This window comes from Anolis sagrei, chromosome 6 (assembly GCF_037176765.1).
Source record: "Anolis sagrei isolate rAnoSag1 chromosome 6, rAnoSag1.mat, whole genome shotgun sequence".
Taxonomy (NCBI): Eukaryota; Metazoa; Chordata; class Lepidosauria; order Squamata; family Dactyloidae; genus Anolis; species Anolis sagrei.
In genome coordinates, this window is record NC_090026.1 from 63,209,530 (window position 1) to 63,224,955 (window position 15,426).

Below are 15,426 nucleotides of genomic sequence, written 5' to 3' on the forward strand. Positions count from 1 at the left end.
CGCAATTGGCTAATCTCGCCAGCTATTTGCATCTACGCCATTTCCGGTCTTTTAAAAATCCTTGAGGCGAGATGGGTGATTCTAGTCTAGTCTGAACCGCCGACAGAGGGCGCTCCAGCCTTGAAGAGGTGAAGCACGTGGGTGGACTCTGGAGAAGCGACTGAGATGCAGAGAGGAGATGGCACAGAAAGGACTGTTTTCCCTTCCCAAACCGGCCTGGCTTGAAGTTATTTACATTCGTGTAAGTATATATCTGAAAGCAAACCAGGCTGAGACCCTCTCCTAAACTGCTCCATATCTCAGAATCGGATCCCAGATTATGTGGCAATGGAGACTCTATAATCCACTTTAAATCAGATAATCTAGGATATAGAGTAGTGTAGGAGGGGCCTCAGATTATTTTATTATCCCAGATTATCTGGCAATGGAGACTCTGTAATCCAGTTTAAATCAGATAATCTGGGATCCGATCCTGGGATATAGGGCAGTGTAGGAGGGGCCTCAGATTATTTTCTTATCCCAGATTATCTGGCAATGGAGACTGTGTAATCCAGTTTAAATCAGATAATCTGGGATCCGATCCTGGGCTATAGGGCAGTGTAGAAGGGGCCTCAGATTATTTTCTTATCTCAGATTATCTGGCAATGGAGACTCTGTAATCCAGTTTAAATGAGATAATCTGGGTCCCAATCCTGGGATATAGGGCAGTGTAGGAGGGGCCTCAGATTATTTTCTTATCCCAGATTATCTGGCAACAGAGACGCTATAATCCAATTAAAATCAGATAATCTGGGATCCGATCCTGGGATATAGGGCAATGTAGAAGGGGCCTCAGATTATTTTCTTATCCCAGATTAACTGGCAATGGAGACTCTATAATCCAGTTTAAATCAGATCATCTGAGATCCGATTCTGGGAAATAGGGCAGTGTAGGAAGGGCCTCAGATTATTTTCTTATCCCAGATTATCTGGCAATGGAGACTCTATAATCCAGTTTAAATCAGATAATCTGGGATCCGATCCTTGGATATAGGGCAGTGTAGGAGGGGCCTCAGATTATTTTCTTATCTCAGATTATCTGGCAATGGAGACTCTGTAATCCAGTTTAAATGAGATAATCTGGGTCCCAATCCTGGGATATAGGGAAGTGTAGGAGGGGCCTCAGATTATTTTCTTATCCCAGATTATCTGGCAACAGAGACGCTATAATCCAATTAAAATCAGATAATCTGGGATCCGATCCTGGGATATAGGGCAATGTAGAAGGGGCCTCAGATTATTTTCTTATCCCAGATTATCTGGCAATGGAGACTCTGTAATCCAGTTTAAATCAGATAATCTGGGATCCGATCGTGGGATATAGGGCAGTGTAGAAGAGGTCTCAGATTATTTTCTTATCTCAGATTATCTGGCAATGGAGACTCTAATCCAGTTTAAATCAGATAATCTGGGATCCGATCCTGAGATATAGGGCAGTGTAGAAGGGGCCTCAGATTATTTTCTTATCTCAGATTATCTGGCAATGGAGACTCTGTAATCCAGTTTAAATCAGATAATCTGGGATCTGATCCTGGGCTATAGGGCAGTGTAGAAAGGGCCTCAGATTATTTTCTTATCTCAGATTATCTGGCAATGGAGACTCTGTAATCCAGTTTAAATCAGATAATCTGGGTCCCGATCCTGGGATATAGGGCAGTGCAGAAGGGGCCTCAGATTATTTTCTTATCTCAGATTATCTGGCAATGGAGACTCTATAATCCAGTTTAAATCAGATAATCTGGGATAAGAAAATAATCTGGGATCCGATCCTGAGATATAAGGGCAATGAGGAAGGGGCCTGTGTTCACTGGAGCCCCTTCCACAGCTGAGTGTAATCAGCTGTGTGCTTTGAACTAGAATATCTGGCAGTGTGGACTCGGGGCCCTTCCACACAGAATATAACCCAGAATATCAAGGAATAAAATTCCACAATATCTGCTTTGAACTGGGTTATCTGAGTCCACACTGCCATATATTCCAGTTCAAGGCAGAAAATACAGGATACTGGGTTATCTGGGCCCTGTGTGGAAGGGCCCAGATAACCCAGGGCCCTTCCACACAGCCCTATATCCCAGAATATCGAGTCAGACAATCCCAGATTATCTGAGTGTGGATTATCTGAGTGTGGACTCATATAACCCAGTTCAATGCAGTTATTGTGGGATTGTCTGCCTTGATATTCTGTGTGGGAGGGACCTGCTGGTCGTTGCCTTTGTTTTTCATTAAGATTTTTTCGTTGCAGTTGTGGGGAATGTGGGCAATCATGTCTATTTCTTTCTGGGTTTTGTATGAGTTTGTTAGATCTCCTTTTACTTGGATTGTTGCATACTGAGTGTTGTCAACTGACTTTTTCCGTGATATGTAGTCCCCTTCTACACAGCCATATAATTCAGATTATCGAATCAGATAATCCACACTGTCCACTCTGAAATGGATTATATGAGGCCCCTTCCACACTGCCATATAAAATCTAGATTATCCACTTTGAAGTGGATTATATGGCAGTGCAGACTCATACAATTCATTTCAAAGAAGAAAATGTGGATTATCTGATTTGATAATATGGATTACATGGCAGTGTAGAAGGGGGCAAAAGTATGATAGCTGGGACCCTATGCTACGCTACTTGCGTAACATATGGTCCCAGCTATCATACTTTAAGGGAAGGCGTACACAAGACAGTGGACCGAGTGAGAGGCACAGGTGCGACAGAGTTGTGGCAAGATAGTTTGCCAGAATGGTGGGAAGGGACAGAAAGGGGGAGGGGGACAACAAACAGCCAAGCCAGAAAGAGGGGGGACAACAAATAGGCAAGCATAGTGCTTAAGGCAAGTGAAGTTATGTTAGAGTTATTCACTGTTAAATGATAAACAACGGCTTACGAAGAGGGTAAATGAGATAGAAATGTTTCCTCTCCTGCTTTCTGGCGAACTATCTTGCCACAACTCTGACGCAGCTGCGCCTCTCACTCACTGCGCTGTCTTGCACATGTGTTCCCCTCATTAATTAAGACTGTGTGCAGCCAGCATAGGGTTCCAGCTATCATACTTTTGCCTAGAAGGGGTCTGAGTCTACACTGCCATGCAATCCAGTTCAAAATGGACAATCTGGATTTTATTTAGCAGTGTAGAAGGGGCCATAGTTGGTTCCAACATTCATCTTTTCCATTATGGATACAATCCCCAGTTCAGGTTATCAAAGGCTTTCTCCACATCCACGAAGTTTAGCACTGCTTACCTAAATATTCTGAGATATTTTCTATATCTTTCCTCATGTTATTTCTCAATTGCCTTTTAGATAGAAACCCATTTTGATCTCCATGAATCCATTCTTGAAGCAGCTTTTTGAGTCTTCCTGCTCATATAGGACATTTTCCCTTTCAAATGATAGACACTACTTTGTCCAGAGCACTTTTATATTTATGATCACTAAATGGAGTCTTACAATTGAAAGACAGTACTATTATTATACATATCTGTTGCCGGGAGCATGGCAGAGGAAACACAAGAAGAGTCTTTCTCACTAAATTTCGCTGCAGCTCCTATAAAGCCTAGTCAGCATTTTAGGTAATGGATTTCGGGAGTAGCATCCATCAACATTTAGGGTGCCTCAAGTTGCCTTGCTCTGGCATAAGAGGTTACAGTATTAGTAAATGACAAAAAAGAGTGATTGATTAATGATCTTAAGCAGGGGTCCTCAAACTAAGGCCCGGGGGCTGTATACGGCCCTCCAAGGTCATCTATCCGGCCCTCGCTCAAGGTCAACCTAAGTCTGAAACGACTTGAAAGCACACAACAACAATAATCCTATCTCATCAGCCAAAAGTAGGCTCACACTTCCCATTGAAATACTAATAATTTTATATTTGTTGACATTGTTCTTCATTTTAATTATTGTATTGTTTTTAAGTGTTTTTTTGCACTACAAAAAAATATGTGCTGTATGCATAGGAATTCATTCATGTTTTTTTTTTTTTTCAAATTATAATCCGGCCCTCCAACAGTTTGAGGGACTATGACCTGGCGCTCTGTTTAAAAAGTTTGAGGGCCCCTGATCTTAAGGGTGTGGGGCTCTTTCTATGTCAGTTCTAGATCAGAACTAGTGGGTCTATATAGCTGCCTCCTCAGTCTTTGGAGCTCAGTCTCTCAAGGTTAGAGATGTCACTTTAAAAGAGGTGAATGATAACTGGGTGGTTGGAAGCAAGTGGCTTAGTTATCTACTGCTGCAACATGTGTGCAATGTTTGTCTTCTTGTCTAGATAACCTTGACTCCACTTGCAGCAAGTACAAACTCTTGGAAATGAAGGTCAACACGCTGCAGCTAAGTCCTGAGACTCTTCAGTGCTTTAGAGAACATGAGAACCTCCTGGATAGAACAAGAACAGATCTTTCAGGGCCAGCAGGGAGCAATTCAAATGAAGAAGGTGGTAACATGGAGCATCCTGGAGGACAGACACAGTCAGGAGTAGTTTACACACAACGGCTTTGGGACTGCTGTAAATAACCAACCACTTCCTCTATCTTCCTGAAGATAACAGTGAGCGAAGAGGCACAAACAGGATGACAGTAGGAAGAGACGCTGCATACCCAATTGTTGCAACCCAGATCAGGAAACAAGACCATAAGATTAAATCCACCACACTTGACTGTGGGAAAAACAATCCTTTTTTCTTGATGAAAAAAATGGTTGCAAAATAGAAGAAAATGCAAAGTCAAAAGGCCACAGTAAAATTCAGCAGTCAGGAATATCTCTGAACTAGATCAAAATTCCAAAAGCAACACTAGAAAAAACTGGAACCTGTTAGTATCTCACTAACCGTACTTGGAAACTAGAAGCCTCTGGGAATGCAGGCCATGGGAAACGGGAACTCAGCCAAGGTGATGCCTCAGTCTAAACGATGCTTGATCTAACAAGACAGCCCAGGGGAAGACACTTTAAACTAAAGAAACTGTTTCAGGACACGCCTCCAGGCTTGGAAGCCTCCTTTTCCTTTAATCTACTTGACCTTCACAGACTCTGTGATTCACTCCTGTTTTCCCAAATCTGCCTTCTTCTATCCTCATTAAAAAAGGCAGGTGTTAACTCCTCTGGATAGTTATCACCGCTTGATTCTGAAACATTCTCATCAGGATGTTTAGTTTCACTTTCCCAGCCACTGCCCTCAGAATCAACAGTTTCCAAACCATCAGGGAAAACTACATGTTCAGTAGCCTGTTCAGCTGCATCAGGAAATACAATCAAAGAATCAGGGTCAGGTTCACACGGAGGCTGAACCCCAACACCAAGATGGAGTTAATGTAACCCTCAACTGTGGCAAGAATAAGAGGACATTGCTGAAGTTAGGTGACTCAGAGGGTGTAGAAGGAACTCTGTACCAGCCAGACATGAATCAGGAAATGTATGTCTTCCAGAAAGTGGCTAAAGAGTTGTCAAAGCTCAACAATCATACATAGCAGTGCCCCTGTCTTCTGGGGAACGTTTTTGAGCAGATCACCTTGGGCTATGAAGATCTGGGCAGGTGATATTCTTGGCAAGTTCTACCAGCGAAAGGTAGAAGACAACAGGGGAACAGGAAGATATTGAAGATGAATATCTGATGGTGTAGACCAGAGAAGGTCGGCATCCAAGACCTGCATTTCACTTCTTTGTATGAGTTTCCTTATCAAGGTATCAGAGAACTCTTTGCAGTGTTCACATGGCATCTTAAATTGTCAGTTTCCAATACGTCTGCAGCTTTCAATCTGTCCTTAGTTGCTTCTGTACTATGGGCATGTTAGCTTTGCAGAAAGAGCATTTGATTGAGGAAGCCGAGGCAGGACTGTAAAAAGTAACAGCAGCTCCATGTGCAATGTTCCTCTAACACAAATACTACTGTTGCTACGGAGATAATGATCGTTCCAATATCATTATCCATCTATCAACAGTGAGAATAAATTTGCTATGAGATATTGTTTAGCAAATTGAGTATTTTGCTGAACACTGGAAACTGCTACATTTGTATGTTCTCTAAATCTAATTACATATCAGAATATTTTATGAACATAGCATGCCAAAGTTAATAACAGTTGTCTTTTTATATGTATTTGTCTTTTCAGATGAAGTAACACTCAGGTCATCTTTCTCGGCCCGTAATGGATCATTGTGTGCCACAAGTGCAGCAAACTCAGAACACCTTTTAATACTACAGCCTTAATGTTGCTTTTCCTTCTTTTAGAAAACATACAACCTAAACAGGTAAAAGTGATGTCTAAAGGATAGACTACTGCAACGCACTCTACGTGGGGTTGCCTTTGAAGACTGCTTGGAAGCTTCAAATAGTCCAACGAGAGGCAGCCAGGTTAATAACTGGGGCGGCATACAGGGAGCATACAACTCCCATGTTTCGCCAGCTCCACTGGCTGCCAGTTTGCTACCAGGCACAATTCAAAGTGCTGGCTTTGGCCTATAAAGCCCTAAACGGCCCCGGCCCAAATTATCTGTCCGAACGCATTTCCCCCTATGAACCATCACAAAGATTAAGATCCTCCGGGGAGGCCCTGCTTTCCGTCCCGCCATTGTCACAGGCATGATTGGTGGGGACGAGAGACGGCCTTCTCGGTGATTGCTCCCCAGCTATGGAACTCCCTTCCTGGTGAGATCAGGTCGACCCCCTCCCTTCTGTCCTTTAGAAGGATGGTAAAAACTTGGCTGTGGGACCAAGCTTTTGGGACAGGGCAATGAAGCGGCAGTGGGAAAGATGACTAGGCCAATTAGACTTGACGCGGATGACTAGGACGGTTTTAAATGGTGTATTTTAATATTTTGACCTACTCTATTAAGCAAATCAGGAGTGGGCAACTGTGGATGGCTAGGGAGGCTGCATTAGCATTCCAGAACTATTTGAGAGGCTGCATTGCAGCAGTATCCACAACTCCACCACCCAAAATCAATTATTATTATTATTATTTAGCAATTTTGTATACCGGTCTTCTCCCCTCTATCGGGGGACTCGGGCCGGTTTCCAACAATAAAATCACAAAATAATCATTAAAAACATCATATAACATATTCAATTAAAACGTTATAACAGCAAAATGCAATCACATAATAACAATGGTCAGTCGTCATAGTGAATTCGTTGTCCATCATTCATTGTCATCTATCCGATCACAGAAATATTGATTCACTCGTCAAAAGCCAAACCCAATAGCCAGGTTTTCACCCGTTTTCTGAACGGAATGGAGGGGGCAGTTCTGATCTCCAGTGGGAGAGAGTTCCAGAGTCGAGGGGCCACCACCGAGAAGGCCCTGTCCCTTGTCCCCACCAGATGCGCCTGAGAGGCCGGTGGGACCAAGAGCAAGAATTTTGCACCCTCGTACGTACCCTTAAATGGCATCTAGAAGACAAACAGGCATTCTCATGATGCCTGAGTGTCTTCCACAATCCCTAACGGTTATTTTGAGACACTTCAGAGCAAAAGCATTTTTTTAAAAAATGGACCCTGAAGAGCATATATAACAATGGTTCTCAACCTTTGGTCCTCCAGGTGTTTTTGACTTCAGCTCCCACAATTCCTAACAATTGATAAGCTGGCTGGGATTTCTGGTAGTTGAAATTCAAAACAACTATATACAACTATATACATTCAGAACCATGCTCTCTAAATAAATTGAGGAAATATATATAATCCTCTTCTCTAAAGCAGACCAGCATAACATATGGCTTACAGCCTCTTTTTCCTATAAAGTAAACTAGTGTGTAAAGGTCTTCCGAAGCTTCTATTTTGTGTTCAGCACAAACTTCCATGTTGGTCCTATGTCTGTGGTGAAATTTGTGCAACGTCTGCTTTGTATCACAAAAACAATGCACGAACGTCCCATCTAGATGTGAAATCTAGATGACCAACTACATGTTGCAAGTCTTGTCACTCACTAAGTTCCTACAATTTGCCATTGGTGAAATGACAACGTTTAAAGATTCAATTTGTATACCCAAGTTGGTAAGATAGGTGGGAAGTGAAATGAATTTACCAAAATCAGAAGGAGGCCATCCATGGAGCATGGTCCATGTGGAAGCCACCATCTTGCAAGAAGCCCAGAAGTACAAAATGTTTAGTGTGAACTGGGAGAAAGCAATAGGCCAACTTAATATCACTTTTTGCCAGTTTGCTTCTGCCACAGAATCTGATAAACTGAACAGCTCTCTCAAAGCAATGTTCCTGGGAGATTGTGTAATCTCCTTTGGGTAATGTACATAATAAGTAAGTCTGTATTTACCAGGAGTCTTATTGGGCCAGAACCCAATGGGGAAACTCTCGACTGGGAACCTATGACTCTTCCCTTGTCAATCTCCTATCTAACTATGGGTCCCAGATGCTTAACTGATTTTAACTTAGGGCCGGGCTTTAGCACAGCTGGTTAATCACGAGTAGCAATAGATCTTTCCGAACCGAAAGATTAGTAGTTCGAGCCCAGGTCAGGTTGAGCACCCGACCTTCAGTCTAGCTTACTATTCACCTAAGCAGTTCGAAGGCAGCTTTGCTGTGAGTAGAGAAATTAGGTACCACTTAAGTGGGGAGGTATTTTAAGCGCCGTAAGACATTTACAATCAAAGAACAGGAGGAAAGTCGGTGATCATAAAAGGCTCATCATCAGAAAGAATGGAGCGACAGCACTCTCCTTTGGCTGGAATCGAGCATAACCTCTGAGACGCCGAAGCCGACACATATCTCTGTCTGTCTGTCCTGTATGTCTAACATCATTAAATGTTTACCGTGTATGTGTTCTGTAATCTGCCTTGAGTCCCCTTCGGGGTGAGAAGGGTGGAATATAAATGCAATAAATAAATAAACAAACAAACCAGAGAGAGCTCACGTTAATATTCAAGTTGAGGTCCCATTTACTCTAGTCTCCTAACACCAAATTCCTGCGCCCGTACCTTGGGAAGTCTGACTTGGCCATGGTAGTCCATGCTCTGGTTACATACCGTATAGACTACTGCAACGTGCTCTACGTGGGGTTGCCTTTGAAGACTGTCCGGAAGCTTCAAATGGTCCAACGAATTTTAATTACCTTTGGCCCAGCCATAGATTTTAAATGTGTGTTGTGCTATTGTTTAATGTTTATGCTATTTATGTATGAGATTTATTTTAATTGCTTTGTATTAGTATTGTATTTTGCTTTGTATTGTGGTTGCATTGATGTATTGTGGGCTCGGCCTCACGTAAGCCGCACTGAGTCTCTTGGGGAGATGGTAGCGGGGTATAAATAAAGTATTATTATTATTATTATTATCTTTATTTGTACCCCATCCAGGGGCGGCTCATCGATTACGCAAAGTAAGCGGTCAAAGTACACTTTTTTTGCCAGGGGCGCCGAGGCGCCTCTGTAAATGCCCCTCGACCGCCACTTGAGGAGCTCCCCCTCGGCTCACAACAGCCCCAGCAGTCCGGGGGGGGGGGGGAGCCTTGGCTTCCTTGCCTCACTGCTGGGTGATCCTCTTCCCGAAGGGGCCAGGCCCTTGAGCCTCACGTAGCCCCTCTCGTTCCTGCTCCACCCGGCCGCCAGGTGCGTGCACAGAGCAGGCACTCAAACGTTCTCTGCGTTCAATCCCTTCCCCATGACCGGCTCCCTTTCCCGAGCCTCCAGCGCTCCACCTGCCTCGCACTCCTCTCCTCTCCCCAATCCGCGGGTGGGCCAAGGGGCGGAGCTGCCGCACCACACTTGCTCCCTTGCCTGGCCCACTTCAGGTCCGGAGGTGTGTCTGAAGACCCCAGCATGCGCACCAAAAGTCGCCTCTTCTCCTGACTTTCCCCTCAGCCATTGGGACCAAGAGAGAGAGAGAGAGCCCCTCTGGCTGGAGGTATCTCCCACCTCCGCTCCCGCCTTTGTTTTTGCGCCTACCTTCAGGAAAAGAGGGCATCTCCGCCTCTCTCTCTCTCTCTCTTGGTCCCATGGGTGAGGAGAAAGTCAGGAGAAGAGGCAACTTTTGGTGCGCACTCCGGGGTCTTCAGACACGCCCCAGGACCCGAAGCAGGCCAGGCAAGGGAGCAAGTGCAGCGCGGCGGCTCCGGCCCTTGGCCCATCTGTGGATTGGGGAGAGGAGAGGAGTGCGAGGCAGGTGGAGCACGAGTAGGTGGGTGCCTGCTCGCGTGTGCACTGTGCGCTCAGGGCCAGCCTATCAAAGGAGAAGGGAAGGGGCGACAAAAGGGGAGCGCGCCTTGGAGGGGAGGGGAGGGGAGGGGAGGGGAGGGGAGGGGAGGGAGAGAGAGACATAGAGGGAGAGGGTGCTACTTGACCTCCCCCTTTCCCTTATGGGGAGGGGAGGAGGAGAGAGAGACAGAAAGAGAAGGGGTGTACTGCTTGACCTCCCCCTCCCCCTTGAGGGGAGGGGAGGGGGGAGAGAGAGACAGAGAGGGGGAGGGGTGCTGCTTAACCTGCCCCCCTTTCCCTTATGGGGAAGGGAGGGGGAGAGAGACAGGGATAGGGGGAGGGGTGCTGCTTGACCTCCCCCCAGGGGCAGCTCAACCCATTATGCAAAGTAAGCATTTGCAGTATAGTTGATTTTGCCCAGGGGCGCTCTTGGGGGAAAATAGACCTTGACATATGCAAGTTGTAGTTACTGGGATGTATAGTTCACCTACAATCAAAGAGCATTCTGAACTCCACCAATGTTGGAATTGAACCAAATATGGCACACAGAACTCCCACAACGAACAGAAAATATATATCAATGATTGGTTGTGGGGGGAGGGGCAAAATACTGTTTGCTTCCCGTTGAAAATTACCTAGGGCCGCCTCTGACCCCATCACCATCTCCTCAATGGGGACTCGGGGTGGCTTACATGGGGCCAAGCCCAAAATAATACAGCAAAATGAAGAAAGCAATTAATTAACAAAATAAAATCAGAACATTATTTATTTATTATTTATTTATTTATTTATTTGCTTCATTTGTTAACCGCCGCTCTCAGCCCTAGGGCGACTCGTGGCGGTGTACAACACACAACAAACATATTATACAATAAACTACCATGACACTATCAACAACATACTAATATACTATCATCTAACTACACTAAAATAATCCGCTTCGTCTTATCATAGAATCATAACCAATCTCGTAGTCTACATTCCGTTCCAGTTGTCATTTCCAGTTACCGTAGCATTTAGTTAAATGCCTTCTCGAAAAGCCAGGTCTTCAGGCTCTTCCGGAAGGACATAAGGGAGGGCGCCTGCCTGATGTCAACAGGGAGGGTGTTCCACAGCCGGGGGGCCACCACTGAGAAGGCCCTATCCCTCGTCCCCGCCAGACGTGCCTGTGAGGCAGGCGGGATCGAGAGAAGGGCCTCCCCAGACGATCTCAAGGTCCTCGTGGGCTCATAGGCCGAGATGCGGTCCAAAAGGTATTTTGGGCCGGAACCGTTTAGGGCTTTGTAGGATAGCACCAGCACCTTAAATTGGGCCCAGAAGCAGATCGGCAGCCAGTGGAGCTGGAACAACAAGGGCGTTGTGTGCTCCCTGCGTCCTGCTCCTGTTAGTAACATGGCTGCCGCGCGCTGGACTAGCTGAAGCTTCCGGGCCGTCTTTAAGGGCAGCCCCACGTAGAGAGCGTTGCAGTAGTCAAGGCGGGATGTGACCAGAGCGTGTACAAACCGTGGCCAAGTCAGACTTCCCAAGGTACGGGCGCAGCTGGCGCACGAGCCTAAGCTGTGCAAATGCTCCCCTGGTCACCGCTGAAACCTGGGGATCCAGGCTCAACGATGAATCCAGGGCCACACCCAAGCTGCGAACCTGTGCCTTCAAGGGGAGTGCGACCCCATCCAGCACAGGCTGTAACCCTATACCCTGCTCGGCCTTGCGACTGACCAGGAGTACCTCTGTCTTGTCTGGATGTAATTTCAGTTTGTTCGCCCTCATCCAGTCCATTACAGCGGCCAGGACCTCGACAGCCTCCTTAGTAGCAGGTGGGAAGGAGTGACAGAGTTGGACATCATCTGCGTACAGATGACACCGTACCCCGAAACTCCGGATGATCTTACCCAGCGGCTTCATGTAGATGTTAAACAGCATGGGAGACAGTATAGAACCCTGAGGAACTCCACAGGTCAAAGGCTGTGGTGTTGAACAGGAGTCCCCCAATGACACCTTCTGACACCAACATTACCAGTTAACTTATCTTTTGTGGGCGGCAAAAGTCTGCAAGTGCCATGAAAATGTATACATAACACTTTTCAGTATATTACAAACCAGGGGATTGGAATTAAGAATTAACAGTAATGTTAGTCTTTCGATTACATTTATATTTTCAAAAACAACATTATTGTCTAAAATTATTGCAATCAAAACAAGCAACTGTTGTTTAAGAAACAGTTCTGAGAGTCTAGAGATTCAGCTACAAAGTAGAGAAAACTGACTGCTTGCTACACATTAAAATCAGGGGAAAAAATGCACAAGCCTGGGAAAACATTCTGGAGATGCCGGGGATTGAACCCGGGACCTCACACATGCGAAGCGCGCGCTCTACCACTGAGCTACATCCCCCAGCTGTCTGTGGTTGCTCAGTGACCTTTATGTATTCAATGTATCTGCATGCTTCAGGGGAAAAGCATTAAATGCTGACGATTGTCTGTCTGTTATAAGTAAAAGATGGAGGAAAAAAGTACAACCAAGCATCACACACCATGATAATTTCAAGTGACACACTAAAGAAAATACCAGAAAAGGAAACCACTTGGGAATGTGTCTCAAAGATCATGCTGCATTTCACAAAGAGGCAGGCTTCGAGGAAAAAAAATCCATTATTCAATTTTTGTGTTGGCATGACATCTCCCATTTCTATGTCTCTTCGGGAGAAAGTTATTAATGTATTGTCGAAGGCTTTCATGGCCGAAATCACTGGATTGTTGTAGGTTTTTTCGGGCTATATGGCCATGGCCTAGAGGCATTCTTGATGATCTAGATGCCTCTAGACCATGGCCATATAGCCCGAAAACACCTACAACAACCCAAAGTTATTAATTTCCATAGGCTTTATGATTTAAAAACCAGAAAAATCATTACCAATGTTGGAACAATGCTTGTTCCCACTGTAAAAAGCAATAGTCTCTATTTGTTCCCCTACGTAAATGTTTATAATTGATTTCAAACATACTATTTAGCATATATGCAGCCACAAATTTCACTATATATAAACTATGATAGCAAGGTTAATGCAATAGGATGGAGGATATACAGCCGCCCTGAGTTCCCGTTGGGGAGATGGTGACGGTATAAATAAAGTTGCTTTATTATTATTATTATTATTATTATTATTATTATTATTATTATTATTATTATTATTTGGGACCACCAAACGCAGCATTGCCCAGACACACATCAAGGAACATGAAAGGCACCGCAAACTACTCCAACCAGAGAAATCAGCCATAGCAGAGCACCTGATGAACCAACCTGGACACAGCATATTATTTGAGAACACAGAAGTCCTGGACCACTTTCACAGCCACCATGTCAGACTGCACAGAGAAGCCATTGAAATCCACAAGCATGTGGACAATTTCAACAGAAAGGAGGAGACCATGAAGATGAACAAAGTCTGGCTACCAGTATTGAAAAACTCAAAAATTACAACAGCAAAACAAGAGGAGAAACAAACAGGCACATAAAATCACTCTCAACAAAAGATTCCCCCCAGGCACTTCCAAGCCATTGAATGCTAATCAAGGTGGTCAGCTGAAACATTCACAGCTAGCCCCAGCAGACAAAAGTCCTTTGTCTCACCCTGGTCATTCCACAGATATATAAACCCATTTTTCCTACTTCCAACAGACCTCACTACCTCTGAGGATGCTTGCCATAGATGCAGGCGAAACGTCAGGAGAAAAATTGCCTCCAGAACATGGCCATGTAGCCCGGAAAAACCTACAACAACCCAGTGATTCCGGCCATGAAAGCCTTCGATAATACATTATTATTATTGTTATTATTATACAAACTTTAAACGTCAAAATACAAAAACAATCTATATAAATAAAAATGTAATGTTCGTTTGTGCTATTCACAGAACTCAAAAACCACTGGACGAATTGACACCAAATTTGGACACAAGACACCCAACAACCCAATGTATGTCCTTCACTCAAAAAAATTGATTTTGTTATTTGGGAGTTGTCATTGCTGGGATTTATAGTTCACCTACAATCAAAGAGCATTCTGAACCTCAGTAACGATGGAATTGAACCAAACTTAGCACACAGGGTTCCCATGACCAATAGAAAAAACTGGAAGGGTTTGGTGGGCATTGACCTTGAGTTTGGGAATTGTAGTTCACCCACATCCAGAGAGCATTGTGGACTCGAACAGTGATAGATCTGGACCAAACTTGGCACGAATATTCCATATGCCCAAATATGAACACAGATGGCGATTAAGGGAAATAGACCTTGACATTTGGGGGTTGTAGTTGCTGGGATTTATAGTTCACCTACAATCAAAGCGCATTCTGAACTCCACCAATGATGGAATTGAACCAAACATGGCATACAGGACTTCCATAACCAACAGAAAACACTGGAAGGGTTTGGGTGGGCATTGACCTTGAGTTTGGGAGTTGTAGTTCTCCTACATCCAGAGAGCACTGTGGACTCAAACAATGATGGATCTGGACCAAACTTGGCACAAATATTCCATATGCACAAATATGAACACAGATGGAGTTTGGGGGAAATAGACCTTGATATTTGGGATTTGCAGTTACTGAGATTTATAGTTCACCTAAAATTAAAGAGCATTCTGAATCCCACAAATGACAGAATTGGGACTAATTTCCCACACAGAAACCCCATGACCAACAGAAAATACTTAAGGCCATCCAGTCCAACTCTCTTCACCAGGGCAAGAAAATGAAATCAGAGCCCTCCTGACAAAGAGCCATCCAGTCATAAATATAGAAAGATATGATTCTCTCTCATAAAATTATTAATTTAATAGAGGCAGTCAGTTCCTGGGTTACAGACAAGGTAGATACTGTAGATTTGTCTTTAAGTTAAATCTGCATGTAACTTGAAACATTTGTAAGTGTGATTCCAGCTCCCAGCCCCCCTCTTTTAAAAAGGTTTTGGATAGGATAGGGAAAGGCAAGTGGACAAATGTCAGTGTGCTGGAAGAAGCAAAAAGCACCAGCATTGAAGCGATGGTCCTCCGCCATCAACACTGCTGGACCGGCCACATTGTCCGGATGCCCAACCACCGTCTCTCAAAGCAGTTGCTCTACTCCGAACTCAAGAACGGAAAACGGAATGTTGGTGCACAGGAAAAGAGATTTAAAGATGGGCTCAAAGCCAACCTTAAAAACTCTGGCATAGACACTGAGAACTGGGAAGCCCTGGCCCTTGAGCGCTCCAGCTGG

General features: G+C 44.5%; 1 long non-coding RNA gene and 2 other non-coding genes across 3 annotated transcripts; 2 read left to right on the top strand and 1 right to left on the bottom strand.

The window, feature by feature from the left end:
- The first annotated feature begins 38 nt into the window (after nt 1–38).
- Nucleotides 39–8,876, top strand: LOC132778516 (uncharacterized). Its single transcript, XR_009631752.2, has 3 exons — nt 39–241; nt 4,298–5,706; nt 6,135–8,876. It is a non-coding gene; the product is annotated as an uncharacterized lncRNA (long non-coding RNA).
- LOC132779865 (small Cajal body-specific RNA 13) lies at nt 5,764–6,036 on the top strand. Its single transcript, XR_009631854.2, has one exon. It is a non-coding gene; the product is annotated as a small Cajal body-specific RNA 13 (non-coding RNA).
- Nucleotides 8,877–12,488: 3,612 nt separating the features above from the next.
- TRNAA-CGC (transfer RNA alanine (anticodon CGC)) lies at nt 12,489–12,560 on the bottom strand. The gene has a single exon. It is a non-coding gene; the product is annotated as a tRNA-Ala (tRNA).
- Nucleotides 12,561–15,426: the final 2,866 nt, after the last annotated feature.